At 47.0% G+C, this 15,233-nt stretch overlaps 3 pseudogenes across 1 annotated transcript; 1 reads left to right on the forward strand and 2 right to left on the reverse strand.

Moving 5' to 3' along the window:
- Positions 1–5,291: 5,291 nt before the first annotated feature.
- Positions 5,292–6,694, forward strand: LOC128583690 (tubulin beta chain-like; annotated as a pseudogene).
- A 3,913-nt stretch (positions 6,695–10,607) lies between these two features.
- On the reverse strand, positions 10,608–11,478 carry LOC128584383 (40S ribosomal protein S9-like; annotated as a pseudogene).
- A 2,900-nt stretch (positions 11,479–14,378) lies between these two features.
- LOC128583075 (selenoprotein K-like) lies at positions 14,379–14,956 on the reverse strand (annotated as a pseudogene). Its single transcript, XR_008379377.1, has one exon. The product of XR_008379377.1 is annotated as a selenoprotein K-like (transcript).
- Between the last annotated feature and the right edge of the window lie 277 nt (positions 14,957–15,233).

The raw sequence follows: 15,233 nt of genomic DNA on the forward strand, positions 1-15,233 counted from the left end.
CAGTAGAGTGCCATGGCGTCACACAGCTCACAGCAACCTCCAACTCCTGGGCTTAAGCGAATTCTCTTGCCTCAGCCTCCCAAGTAGCTGGGACTACAGGCGCCTGCCACAACGCCTGGCTATTTTTTGTTGCAGTTTGGCAGGGGCTGGGTTTGAACCCGCCACCCTCGGTATATGGGGCCGGCACCCTGCTCACTGAGCCACAGGTGCCGCCCTAGTGTTTTTATTTTTAATAGAGACAGGGTCTCATTTTTGATCAGGCTGTTCTGGAACTCCTGAGCTCAAGCAATCCACCGGCCTCAGCCTCCCAGAGTGCTAGGATTACAAGCTTGAGTCACTGTGCCTGGCCCCTTTCAGTACTTTTCAAAGAGACAGTACAAACTCCCAGGGAGGCTGAGGCGAGAGAATCGCTTAAGCTCAAGAGTTTGAAGTTGCTGTGAGCTGTGAAGCATGGCACTCTACCGAGGGCGACAAAGTGAGACTCTGTCTCAAAAATAAATAAATAAAGTAAAATAAAAAAAAAAGAAGCCCTACCTGCTTTTAAGACTGTCCAAGGGTCATCTATGCCACAGTCCCAGCTGTCAGCTTAAATGACCAGGCTCATGCCTGGGGATTTTCCCTGTGTGTATATGTGTGCAGTTATTTTCCTTGCCTCGTCAGAACAGAAATAACCTGCTTGGCACCTGTGGCTCAAGCAGCTAAGGCGCCAGCCACATACACCTGAGCTGGGGGTTTGAATCCAGCCCGGCCCGCCAAACAACATTGATGGCTGCAACCAAAAAATAGCCGGGCGTTGTGGCGGGCACCTAGGGTCCCAGCTATTTGGGAGGCAAGAGAATCGCTTGAGCCCAGGAGTTGGAGGTTGCTGTGAGCTGTAATGCCACAGCACTGTACCCAGGGTGACAGCTTGAGGCTCTGTCTCAAAAAAAAAGAACAGAAATAACCAACACGTATGAACACCCATAATGCACCAGGCACTGTTCTAAGCTCCTTGCTTCATTATAACAACTCAGTGACGAAGTGACAAAGACACAGTTATCCTTCAGGTCGTATTGATGAGGAAACCGAAGCATAGAGAGGTAAAGTGACTTCTCCAAAGTGATGCTGGCTAGTCACCCAGTCTCTGGCTCTGGCGCCTTCGCTGGTATGCACTCAGACCTGCACCTAGCACCTGGTAGACGGGGGCCTTTTGTTAGTTTTACTGCTCTGACCACAGCCTCCAGCACTCAGGGCCAGGAGTGTGTCTGGGAGCAGCAATCCATCTTCTTGCTGGGCTGGAGGGAGAGGGCCTCAGGAATAGTGTGCCAAACCCCCATTTAGGAATGACAAAATGATCCACCTCAGGGAGTTCTCAGGAACAACTTATTGGTGAAAAATGAAAGACAAAGCCAAGTTGCCATGAACTGCTGGCTTAACTCTACGATGATAACCACACTTAGCTGTTTACATTTTAATTAAGATCAGATGAAAATTGTTCCTTAGTTGCACCAGCCACATTTCAAGGGCTTAATGGAAACGGGTGCCATAAAGGACAGTATCCGAAGTGTCTCACGCCTGTAATCCTAGCACTCTGGGAGGCCAAGGCTGGTGGATTGCCTGAGCTCACGAGTTCCAGACCAGACTGAGCTAGAGTGAGACCTCACTTCCAAAAATAGCCATGTAATAACATATAATATTTTATCTTATTTTGCTCAATAAAATTGTTCAGAAGATCAAAGTGGTAAAGACAATGTAAAATTTAATATTTTAATACTGAAGTTGAATACTGTTTTACTTAAAATCTTGGGGAGCAACTTGCTCTGACTTCAATGCAAGAAAATACTTTTTGTTGCTAATGTAATTGGTTTTTGTAATGATATCAGCAAATAAAAGGATGCTTATTATTAAAAAACAACAACAACAAAACTACCTGGGCGTTTTAGCGGGCGCCTGTAGTCCCAGCTACTTGGGAGGCTGAGGCAAGAGAATCACTTAAGCCCAAGAGTTTGAGGTTGCTGGGATTTGTGACGCCACAGCACTCTACTGAGGGCAACAAAGTGAGACTCTGTCTCAAAAAAAAAAAAGACAGCATGGATGGAGGGTAGTCCCATCACTGCTGAAAGTTCCAATAGCAGGGCTGATATGGATGAGTCATAATTTTGCTTTCCCAAAGTTCAAGCCCTGAGCTTAAGGGAGGGTATTTATTTGAATTTTTTTGAGAGAGAGAGTCTCACTTTGTCACCTGCGATAGAGTGCCCTGGTGTCATAGCAAGGAACCTCACAGGAACCTCAAACTCTTGGGCTAACGTGATCCTCTTGCCTCAGCCTCCAGAGTAGCTGGGACGACAGTTGCTCACCACAACGCCTGGCTATTTTTAGAGACCTGGTCTCTCTTTCTTGCTCAGGCTGGTCTTGAACGCTTGAGCTCAAGTAATCCACCTGTCTCTGCTTCCCAGAGTGCCAGGATTACAGGCATGTGCTATCTTGCCTGGCCTTTATTTGAATTATTCATAGGACATTGCCTAGTGGTGGGCTTTTTCCCTTGGTAGAGAGGATATATATGATTTTTTTTTTTTCCTGGAAAACTGTGTCATCAGTGACCTGGCATTCTATCTTGATTTCTGTTTTTCCGAGATCTTGCTTATAATTGGATGCCTGAGTTAATGTTTACACCAAACGTGCCAGGCACCTTTGTGGAGCCCCCTGAGATTGTTAAATGTTAAATCTGCCAGAAGAATCTCCAAACCTCTGCTGTGACACATGGCTGCAGCTGGATGACGCCTGAAAGAAGCAGAGATCGGAAGGAGCGCGTTAGCTTAGCTTTAAAATGCCTCAGACTTAGGCTTCCCTGAGACCCCTTAGGGGCTGCAGGCCACCTGGCAAGCTGATGGCTTTTTTTATTTTTTTTGATGGCTTGTCTTTTTAACACAGCTGTCTAATTTGCTTCTGGCTGTGGGGCATTATCATGAATGACACAGGCCTCTGAGGGGCTCTGTAAAGGTTGAACTCTTCCATAGACCAGTGTGTACCGTGACAAGTAAGAGAAAATAGTTTTTAGTCAGGGAGTGAGGCTAGGAAGCAAGTCCAAAATGTTTATTAAGCATGAATTATTATTATTATTATTATTTTTGTAGAGACAGTCTCACTGTACCGCCCTTGGTAGAGTGCCGTGGCGTCACTCGGCTCACAGCAACCTCTAACTCTTGGGCTTAAGTGATCCTCCTGCCTCAGCTTCCCAAGTAGCTGGGACTATAGGTGCCTGCTAAAAGGCCTGGGTATTTTTAGAAACAGGGGGTCTCGAACTTGCTCAGGCTGGTCTTGAGCCAGCGAGCTCAGGCAATCCACCTGTCTCAGCCTGCCAGAATGCTAGGATAATAGGCATGATCCATTACTTCTGAAGCCAGTCATTGCTGAGCTGAATTAAAAGCATCCTTCTCATAGAATTAAAACAACTATCCTTAGAAAGCCATGTGCATGTGAACAATTAGAATGTATTAGAATACAGGGCTGGGCTCACGCCTGTAATACTAGCACTCTGGAAGGCCAGGGAAGGTGGATTCCCTGAGCTCAGGAGTTCGAGACCAGCCTGAGGAAGAGCAAGATCCCACCATCTCTGAAAAAAACAGCCTTGCGTTGTGCTGGGCTCCTGTAGTCTCAGCTACTTCTAGGCTGCGTTAAGAGAATCACTTAAGCCCAAAAGTTTGAGGTTGCTGAGAGCTATGATGCCTCGGCGCTCTACCATGGGTGACAAAGTAAGACTCTGTCTCACAAAAAAAAAAAAAGAAAGAAAAAGAAAAAAGAAAAAAAAATGAGTAGACTAGAATAAAAATATTTCTTTTTTCATAGCCGGGCGTTGTGGCGGGCGCCTGTAGTCCCAGCTGCTCGGGAGGCTGAGGCAAGAGAATCGCTTAAGCTCAGGAGTTGGAGGTTGCTGTGAGCTGTGTGAGGCCACGGCACTCTACCGAGGGCCATAAAGTGAGACTCTGTCTCTACAAAAAAATAAAAAAAATTTCTTTTTTCTCTTATTTCTCTCCTTGGCGCTCAGTTCCCTTTTCCACTGCTCTCAGTTTTGTGTATATATTTCTACATAGTCTATGCATTTGGGAGACTATTTGCATGCCCTTTTTTCCTGCATAAATGGAAACATCTGATATACGCTCTTCCTATATTGCCTTTTTTCCTTAGGAAAATAGTTTGAGAATTTAAAAAAATCAGTTCATATAATCTGTCTTATTCTTATTCCCATAGTGTCTGGAAGTTTTTCCCAGCCGAGGAAGACTACTCTTATAGACAGATCTTTGACCCTGTGTATGTATATATCTGAAAGACAAAATTCTTGAAGCAAACTTGCTAAGTCCAAGGCCATATGCATTTTAAATTTAGACAGGCTTTGTCAAATTCCCCTCCAAAGAAGTTATACAAATTTACATTTCTGCCTATAGCACCCCGCAGGGCCTATTCCCCTGTACCCTCGCCCGCACAAGGAGCTTCTCCAGTGTTGATCTTTGCTTATCTGCTAGATGAGTAATAGTATCTCATGATAGTTTTACTTCAGCACAATAAGGGCCTCATTATCTATTGCACTGGACAAAATCACTTTGTGAAAACATTTCTTTTTTTTTTTTTTTGTAGAGACAGAGTCTCACTGTACCGCCCTCGGGTAGAGTGCCGTGGCGTCACACGGCTCACAGCAACCTCTAACTCTTGGGCTTACGCGATTCTCTTGCCTCAGCCTCCCGAGTAGCTGGGATTACAGGCGCCCGCCACAACGCCCGGCTATTTTTTGGTTGCAGCTTGGCCGGGGCTGGGTTTGAACCCGCCACCCTCCGCATGTGGGGCCGGCGCCCTACTCACTGAGCCACAGGCGCCGCCCACGAAAACATTTCTTGAGGCCCCGCCAGCCTTCCCTCCTGCACCCTCCCCTCTTCTTTCTCCCTCTCAGAACCTTACTGTCGGTGGGTTCAGACCTCACTGCTCCAGCTTCTGGGGCACATTCCATTCTGTGACCAGCAGAGAGGAAACAAAAAACAACATATATATATATACAAATATATACATATATATATATACATATAACAACATATATATATATATTTGGGCAATGCTATGTTGATGGACCATACTTCAGCTAAGCAATCCCTTGGTATTATATATTCTGGTTGCTTCTGGTATTATATATTCTGGTTGCTATACAAACACCTTGAGGTGAGCAAAAAAATAAATAAAATTTAACCATGAGGGAAATTGTGCACATTCAGGCAGGTCAGTGTGGCAATGAGATCAGTGTGAAGTTCTGGGAGGTCATCAGCGATGAACACAGCATTGATCCCACTGGTCCCTCCCAAGGGGACACCCATCTGTAGCTGGGCCAAATCTCTGTGTACTACAATGAAGCAAGGTGGCAAATATGCTCCTCATGCTATCCTGGTGGATCTAGAACCTGGGATCATGGACTCTGTTCACTCGGGCTTTTAGGGGCAAATCTTCAGTCTAAACAGTTTTGTTTTTGGTCAGTCTGGAGCAGGCAACAAACAGGCATGGGCCACTATACAGAGGGGGCTGAGCTGGTTGATTCAGTCCTGGATGTGCTGTGGAAGGAGGCGGAGAGCTGTGACTGCTTGTAGAGCTTCCGGATGACCCACTTGCTGGGCGGGAGTGCAGGCTCTGGAATGGGCATGCTCCTTATCAGCAAGATCCGAGAAGAGTATCCTGACCCCGTCATAAATACCTTCAGTGTGGGGCCTTCGCCCAAAGCGTCCGATATCGTGGTTGAGCCCTACAATGCCCTCTCCATCTATCAGTTGGTGGTGGACACTGATTAGACCTGCTGCATTGACAATGAGGCCCTTTACGGCATCTGCTTCCGTACCCTGAAGTTGACCATGCCAACTTAACAGGGACCTGAATCACCTCGCCTCAGCCACCATGAGTGATGTCACCAACTGCCTCCTTCCCTGGCCAGCTCAATGCCGACCTCTGCAAGCTGGCAGTCAACATGGTGCCCTGTATCTCCACCTCTTCATGCCTGGCTTTGCCCCTCTCACTGCCCCTCTCACTGTGTCTTCAATGCCAAGAACATGATGGCTGCCCGTGACCCCTTCCCTCCCGGCCCTCCGGCCAATACCTAATCGTGGCTGCTGTCTTCCGTGGCCGGATGTCCATGAAGGAGGTAGGTGAGCAGATGCTCAATGTGCAGAACCAGAATAGCAGCTACTTTGTTGAATGGACCCCCAACAATGTCGAGACAGCTGTCTGCTACATCCAACCTCATGGTCTCAAGATGGCGGTCACCTTCACTGGCAACAGCACGGCCATCCGGGAGCTCTTAAGCGCATCTCAGAGCAGTTCACTGCCCTGTTCGGCCGGAAGGCCTTCCTCCCTTGGTATACAGGCGAGGGCATGGATGGGACGGAGTTCACCGAGGCTGAGAGGTCTCTGAGGTCAGTTCCAGGTCAGCAGTACCAGGAGGCCACCGCAGACGAGGAGGAAGATTTCGGTGAAGAGGCTGAGGAGGAGGCCTAAGGCACAACCCTATCACCTCAAGCTTCTCCATCCCCTTAGCCTTTTTCCTCAACTACCCCTTTCCTCTCCCTTGGGATTCATGTTTGCTGCCTCTTATCTTTTTTGTTTTGTTTTGTTTTTTGAGACAGAGTCTCACTATGTCACCCTGGGTAGAGTGCTGTAGCATCACGGCTCACAGCAACCTCAAACTCTTGGGCTTAAGTGATTCTTTTGCCTCAGCCTCCCAAGCAACTGGGACTACAGGTGCCCACCACAATGCCCAGCTATTTTTTTTTTTTTTGTAGAGATAGAGTCTCACTTTACCGCCCTCGGTAGAGTGCCGTGGCGTCACAGTTCACAGCAACCTCCGACTCCTGACTTAGGCGATTCTCTTGCCTCAGCCTCCCGAGTAGCTGGGACTACCGGCACCTGTCACAATGCCTGGCTATTTTTTGTTGCAGTTGTCATTGTTGTTTAGCTGGCCTGAGCTGGGTTCGAACCCACCAGCCTCGATGTATGTGGATGGCACCATAACCACTGAGCTAAGGGCACCGAGCCTGCTGCCTCTTATCTTTTTTTTTTTTCCTTTTGGAGGGGGATCTAGAACAGTGTCTGGCACATAGTAGGCATAAGCATCATAGGCAAAAATGCTTGTTTGTTGAATGTCTCCTCTCCCTTCCCACTTTGGGAAACCTAGATTCTGCATTCTGGGCAACCCTATATTTCCTTCTGGTTCCATGTCTCCCATCTGTCCCGTTAATATTTCCTTCTATTTGTAAAATAACTCTCTAAGATAGGTCACATCCAAATACCACTTATTTTAGAACCAACTGAATGCTGAAAATGCAGGTGATGACTATTGTCCTGTGCCCAGGTAGCGGGCGGGGAGTAGAAAGTAGGAGCAGAAGTAACTCCAAGGAAGGGAGTGGGACTTTCATACCCTAGAATGGTTTTGGAGAGGCAGAGCGTCACCCAGGGGAGGTGGGCAGATTGCTCTCACAGGTGTCATGACTTGCCCTCACCTCCCTCCCGTCATTCCTCTATTTCCTCCTTCCTTTAAAATCTAGAATATTTAGGGTGGCACTTGTGGCTCAATGGGTGGGGCTCTGGCCCCATGTACCGAGGGTGGCAGGTTCGAGCCTGGCCCTGGCCAAACTGCAATAAAAAATGGCTGGGCATTGTGGCGGGCCTTGCCTGTAGTCCCAGCTACTTGGGAGGCTGAGGCAAGAGAATTGCCTAGGCCCAGGAGTTGGAGGTTGCTGTGAGCTGTGACGCCACGGGACTCTACTCAGGGCAACATAGTGAGACTCTGTCTCAAAAAAAAAAAATAATAATAATAATCCAGAATATTTAGTGATAACTTCCGGGTATTTGCAGGTTCCATCTCTCAGCTTCAAGGGAGGTATTAACAGTATTACCTTCATTTTCAACCTACCTCCTGTCCTTTGGAGTGTTTTCCCCAGTCAAATGGGATTCTCCCCTCTTGCACTTCACCTCAGTGATACATTGGATTCCTTCCTTTGGGGATCAGAGGGGAGAGAGACCAGCCTTGGTCCCTAAACTTCCTGAAATTCCCTCCCCATACCCACCTTTTCTTTTTTTTTTTTTTCTGTGGTTTTTGGCCGGGGCTGGGTTTGAACCCGCCACCTCCGGCATATGGGACCAGCGCCCTACCCCTTTGAGCCACAGGCGCTGCCCATACCCACCTTTTCTTAAACCCACAAAAAAGTAATGTCCCTGACTTATGTGGGAAGGTGTGTTTAGCCACCTAAATGGGTCATTCATTCTCCAGAGAGGGGATGGGACACTCTTTTTTTGCAACATCTCATCATTTCCTTTTACTGTTGCCTTTTTTCTCCTTACTTTCGGTTTTGTCCTATCCTACTCTTCAGATTTCTATTTTGTGTTGAACTTACTGATTTTCTTCATATTGAAAAGATGACATTGCCTCAAGAGCCAAAAATAAATGGGAATTGTAAAAAAAAAAAAAAAAAGAAAGAAAGAAAACATTTCTTGAAGCCTTTGTATCTCAACTGGGGACTTTGCCCTCCAGAGGTTATCTCTTGTTTGTTTGGTTGCTTCATGGGTCATTTATGTTAAACTGTGAGTTGCTAATTATTAGCTATGGTGGGTGCAGAGAGAAAGACAGACTTGGATATGGAATGCCAAAGGCTACGGACAAACTGTAAGAGTGTCTGGCTGTCACTGTTTAAATTATACATGGTATTTCTCTTAGGTAGCTTAGTTCTAGTGTCATCGTGGAGCTGGATCATTTAACTGCCCCCTTTTTTATTTTATTTTATTTTTTTAGAGACAGAGTCTCACTTTGTCCCCTTGGTAGAGTGCTGTGGCGTCATAGCTCACAGTAACCTCCAGCTCTTGGGCTTAGGTGATTCTCTTGCCTCAGCCTCCCAAGTAGCTGGGACTACAAGGCGCCCGCCACAATGTCTGGCTATTTTTTGTTGCAGTTTGGCTGGGGCCACATTCCAAGCCATCCTTGGTATATGGGGCCGGCGCCCTACTCGCTGAGCCACAGGCGCTGCCCAACTGCCCCTTATTGTCAATGTTGACAGACTGATTTACTCTTGGAATCTAAGATTTATGCAGCAGCAGAGAAGCAACACTGGTGACTTAACTGAACTGTGTAACATCTAAAATTATTTATTTATTTATTTTTTTGTAGAGACCGAGTCTCACTTTATGGCCCTCGGTAGAGTGCCGTGGCCTCACACAGCTCACAGCAACCTCCAACTCCTGGGCTTAAGTGATTCTCTTGCCTCAGCCTCCCGAGTAGCTGGGACTACAGGCGCCCGCCACAACGACCGGCTATTTTTTGGTTGCAGTTTGGCCGGGGCCGGGTTTGAACCCGTCACCCTCGGTATATGGGGCCGGCGCCCTATCGACTGAGCCACAGGCGCCGCCCAACATCTAAAATTATTATGGTATGCTCGCATTCACATTCATTACAGCACTAATCAAATAGCCAAAAGGTGGAAACAACCCAAATGTCCATCACTGGACAAAAGAGTAAACAAAATGGAGTACAATGGAGTATCACTCAGCCTTAGAAAAGAAGGAAACTCTGACACAGGCTATGACACTGATGGGACCTTGAGGAGATTATTCTGGGGGCCAGGGGGAGGGAGAATGGGGAATGGGTGTGTTAAGGGGTGCAGAGTTTCAGCTCTGTCAGATGAAAAATTTCTGTGAATAGCTGGTGGTGATGGTTGTACAACTGGAATGTGCTTACCACCACGGCACAGTGCACTTAAAAATCGGTAAAGTGTTTAAAACATAATGTGTATGGCCTCATGATGTGGAAAATGTTTAGAAAATAGGTGGGGAAAACAGAAACCGTCTTTGAGTCTCCCCTTTGAGGAGCTTCTGAATGCCTACAACGTGAACCACCGCGGGCTTCCCGGCGCCACAGTGAGCTTGGGTGAGCAAAGGGCCCTGGCGAAAGGTTACAGAATTGACGCTGAGAGTCCAGGACTCAAAATCTGGATGCCTGCTTAGTTATACACGGAGTGTGTAGGCACCTGGGCTCTCTGCAAGGCCGCTACAAAACCTTCAGCGGCCACAAGGGGGAGTGAGGAGCGACTCGGCAGAGTGTCACCTAGGGGAGGTGGGCAGATCGCTCTTAGAGCTGTCACTCCTTGCCCTCACCTCCCTCCCTTCATTCCTCTATGTCCTCCTTCCTTTAAAAAATTATGATAAAATAATACATAATATTATTATACACAAGACATACAATTCACCCTTTGACCGTTCTGAAGTGTGCAATGCAGCAGCCTTTAGAACATTCACAATGCTGTGTCACCACCACCTCTATCTAGTTCCAGAACCTTCCCATCGCCCAAAAGGAAACCCTGTACCTTTCCCCAGCCCCTGGCAACCGCCAATTGGCTTCCTGTCTGCACCAATTTGCCACTCTGGCCGTTTCATATATGCGGACTCAGATACTGTGCAGCGTTTCACGTCTGGCTTCTTTCACTCGGGATCACGTTTGCAAGGTTTCTCCACGTCGTAGAATGTGTCTGCACTTCATTGCTTCTTATGGCTGAATCGTATTCCGTTGTGTTCATCCATTCATCTGCTGCTGGACATTTGAGTAGCTTCCCAGGTCCTTTTTTTTTTAAGTGTCAACCTTGCTTTATTATCTGACTGGAAAACTAGACAATCCACCAACCCAGGAAGTGATGGGTGGGCTTAATCCTCTTCCTCGTCATCTCCAGCTCCAGCCCCACCCTGGCCTTTCTTGGCGTTCTCCTCTTCACTAGGCCAGGGCGGCCTCCCGCATAGGGAGAGCAGTGGGAGAAGTCAATGTGCTTCTGGGAGTCCAGGCGAATGATGAAGGACGGGATGTTCACCACCTGCTTGCGGACTCTGATACGGCGCTGGCGGATGAGCACGCGGGCAGGGTGGATGGACTTGGCCAGGCCCAGCTTAAAGACCTGTCTGCAGGCGCCTCTCTAAAAAGTCCTCTATCTTCAGGCCCAGGATGTAATCCAGCTTCATCTTGCCCTCGTCCAGCACCCCAATGCGGACAAGTCTCCGCAGCAAGGTATTACCTTCAAACAGACCCCGAGGGTCCTTCTCGTCCAGCGTCAGCAACTCCCGGGCGGACTTGCGGATCTTGGCCAAGGTAAACTTGACCCTCCAGACCTCACGTTTGTTCCGGAGCCCATACTTGCCAAACACAAGATCCGGGTAACAGAAAGAGCCCAAGTCCTTTTTTAAATGGTTAAAATGGTGAGTTTTATGCAATGCGTGGTTTTGACTGTGGCTAGGTGCGGTAGTGCCGCTGTGAGCATGCGTGCACTGGCATTTGTTTGCACCCTTGCGTGCAGTTCTCTTGGGTATATACCGAGGCGTGGAATTGCGAGATCGTGTAATGACTCTGTGTTTAACTACGGACAAAGTGTAAGAGTGTCTGGCTGTCACTATTTAAATCATACATGATGTTTCTCTTAAGGAGCTTAGTTCTAATGTCATCATGGAGCTTGGTCGTTTAACTGCCCCTTACTGTCAGTGATTGACAGATCACTTGCTTAACTTGTGCAACCACCAAGCTGTTTTCTTCTCCGCTTTTGATTTTGTTGAGCAAAGCTATTCAATTTAGGTACTCTCAGCTCATATTTGAATCCCTTCCATTCTCCACAAAGCAGTTTGGGATTGCCTAAACATGTACACTCGATTGCTGTTCTTTCCGGCTTAAACCTCTCCAATGGCTTCTTCCCAAAGTCCAGAAAGAAAATACACGCCTGTAGTCCCAGCTACTCAGGAGGCTGAGGAAAGAGAATCACTTAAGCACAAGAGTTGGAGGTTGCTGTGAGCTGTGATGCTACTGCACTCTACCGAGGATGATGGATTGAGACTCTGTCTCAAAAAAATAAAAATAAAATAGTTGTGCAGAAAGAAAATACAGCTTCCTCTCCAAAGCCAAGAAGGCAGGATCAGGCCTTCCAGATCCTCCCCCACTATTCAGGTCTCACATCAAAGTCATTTCCATAGCAAGACTCTGAGACTGTTCTATGTATCTCTTATTTGTCTAACAGAGTTGCCATCTTTTGTGTGACCCCGATTTTGCAATTTTACAGCCTGCAGCCTGTAAAACTTAGTTGCCCTGGACCTTCCTGCCTCTGGTGCCACCCTCCTTCTCACCAACCTGCCAACTATCTCCTGCCCCCGGTCCTTTGTACTTCCTGCTCCCTTACCCAGAATTCTCTACTCTCATGGGTGACTTGTCAATCATTTGATTTGGGCTCAGATTTTACCCCCATCAAAGAGGCCCTTTGTGGTAGTCTGAATAATGAACTCCCTGGGCCCCCAATAAAAGACGTCTACATCCTAATTGCCTGGAACCTGAGTGTGTTACTTTATGTGGCCCAGGGGACTTTGCAGATGAGATTAGGTTCAAAGGTCTTGAGATGGGGAGATAATTCTGGGTTATCTGGTGGGTTAATGTAATCACAAGAGTCCTTGCAAGATGGACACTGGAGTCAGCATCAGAGGAGAAGGTGAAGACAGAGGCAAGTGACTGGAGCGATGGGCCTTGAAGATGAAGGAAGGGATTCAGGTGGCCTCTAGACGGTGAAAAAAGCAAGAAACAGATCCTCCCTTAGAACCTTCTGAAGGAATGCAGCTTGACAACATCTTAACTTTAGCTCAGTGAAACTGTTTGGAACTTCTGATCTCTAGAACTGTAAGAGAATAAATTCATGATGTTGTAGGTCGCCAAGTGCACGATGACTAAGAAAGCCAATACACATTCCTTCACCACCCCATCTCTGTCCCAGGCAGAGTCTAATCTTCCCTTCTCCTTTTTGTTTCGTTGTTGCTTGAGTATCCTACAAATGGAACAGGTTTGTTTTCTTTTGTCATTTGTTTTGAGACACAGTCTCACTCTGTCACCTTGCGTAGGGTGTCCTGGTGTCATAGCTTACAGCAACCTCAAACTCTTGGGCTTAAGTGATCCTTTTGACTCAGCCTGCCAAGTAGCTGAGACTATAGGCATCAGCCACAATGCCCAGCTATTGTTTTTAGAAATGGGGTCTTGCTCTTTCTCAGGCTGATCTTGAACTCCTGAGCTCAAGCAATCTGCCCACCTCAGCCTCCCAGAGTGCTAGGATTACAGGCGTGAGCCACCATGTCTGGATTTTCCCTTTCATTTTTTGAGACAGAGTCTCACCCTGTTGCTCAGGCTGAAGTGTCATCATAGCTCACTGCAACCTCACATTCTTGGGTTCAAGCGATCCTCCTGCCTCAGCCTCCTGAGTAGCTGGGACTAAAGGCACCCCCCAACAACACCTGGCTGATTTTTCTGTTTTTAGTTTAGATGGAATCTCACTCTTGCTCAGGCTGGTCTTGAATTTCTGAGCTCAAGGAATCCTCTCCTTTGCTTCCCTGAGTGTTAGGATTATAGACGTGAGCCCCTGTGCCCAGCCAAATGGAACTGATTTCTGACTGCACTGCCAATCTGTCCTCCAGAAGCTTGCAGCCAATTCCCAGTCTGAACTACAGCAAGGGAGGTGGGCACTGCTCCCTGCTCCTGGCTTTGTGACCACAGAGAAGTCTCCTTGGGCCTGCTAACTTAGAGTAGACATTTGGTCACATCTGATCCCACCACCTGTTGTTGTTGTTTGAGATGGAATGTCTCTCTGTCACCCAGGTTGGAGTGCAGTGACACAATCACTGCAGCCTTGAACCCCTGGGCTCAAGTGATTCTCCTACCTAAACCTCCCAAAGTACTGTGATTATAGGCATGATCCACTGTGTGTGGCCAAGGCTTATCTGTAGACTTTAAAAACAGAGGTCTTGGCTTGGTGCCTGTAGCTCAGTGGTTAGAGTGCTGGCCACATACACTGGGGCTGGTGGATTCAAACTCAGACCCGGGCCTGCTAAGCAACAATGACAACTACAACAACAACAAAAATAGCTGGGCATTGTGGCGGGCACCTGTAGTCCCAGCTACTTGGTAGGCTGAGGCAAGAGAATCACTTAAGCCCACGAGTTTGAGGTTGCTGTGAGCTGTGACACCATGACACTCTACGGAGGGCGACATAGTAAGACTCTGTCTCAAAAATAAATAAATAAATAAAAATAAATAAATAAATAAAAACAGAAGTCTTTAACTGTCTATTTAAAATTAAGAGCACACCTATTACAGGTGCAAGATTTTAAAAACTTGCAAGTTTTATTTTGATTATCTGCTACTGCTTAATAAAGCATTCCAAATTAAGTGATATAAAATGATGACAACCTACAATTATTATCACACACTGTTCTGGGGACGACTGGGATCAGCAAGGCGGTTCTTTTTTTTTTTTTGAATGTACACCTTTTTATTTCTTCAGATTCAGAGTTTGTGATTCAAATATATAAAGATGAAGAATCGGTTTTGCAACCTAAAAATATTTACTTATTAAAACTATTAATACTTTAGTAAACTATACAAAAAAGATGAGACAAAAGGTGCATTTATAGAACTGCATGTCAGTCAGGCCAGTTCCCTGCAGAGAGAATTCCCAGCCTGACCTCATTCATCTGTGAAGACACAGAGCAATCCTTGTTTAGACGTACACATTCATCTACTTGTCCCCTGTGGGCAGCCCTTCACTTTTTGATGGTTTCCTTCTGCTATGAACGTACTTGTCCATTTGTCTGCTTCTTAGAGCAGACATTTACCTTCCTCATCCACCAGCCATAGGAGGAGGACTGAGGCCTTGCAGATGATTGATTTGACCCATTCTTCGGGGAGGATTTCCTGGTGGCCCTCTTCCATCATCATATCTGGAATCAGATGAGTTTCCATAGCCTCTTCTTTTCTTCACATCTTGCTGAAGCAGAGTTTTGAAAAACAAAACCACAAACTCAGCTATTCCCCAGAAGAAATCTGTTATCAAAGATAATCTCCATGGAGACTGACTCCGGCTGTCCAATACTTGTCCGTTCAAGATGTAAACCATCTTGCCCCAGCAAGGCGATTCTTGCTCAGGTCTCTCATGCACTTGGGATCAGCCACAGTTAAGGGTTTCCAGAAAGCTTTCTCACTCAGACTGTCACCTGGATCTTGTTTGGGCTGGGGCCTCAGTGAGGCTGTCAGCGAGAACACTCCTTGGAGTACCTAAATGTGGTTTGGGCTTCTTCCCAACAGGACAGGAACATGAGTTCCATGAGAGCTAGGTGGAAGTTGAATCATTTTTGGTGACTCAGCCGCAAAAGCCACAGAGCCTCACTTGCACCACATTTTA

This window comes from Nycticebus coucang, chromosome 4 (assembly GCF_027406575.1).
Source record: "Nycticebus coucang isolate mNycCou1 chromosome 4, mNycCou1.pri, whole genome shotgun sequence".
Classification (NCBI taxonomy): domain Eukaryota; kingdom Metazoa; phylum Chordata; class Mammalia; order Primates; family Lorisidae; genus Nycticebus; species Nycticebus coucang.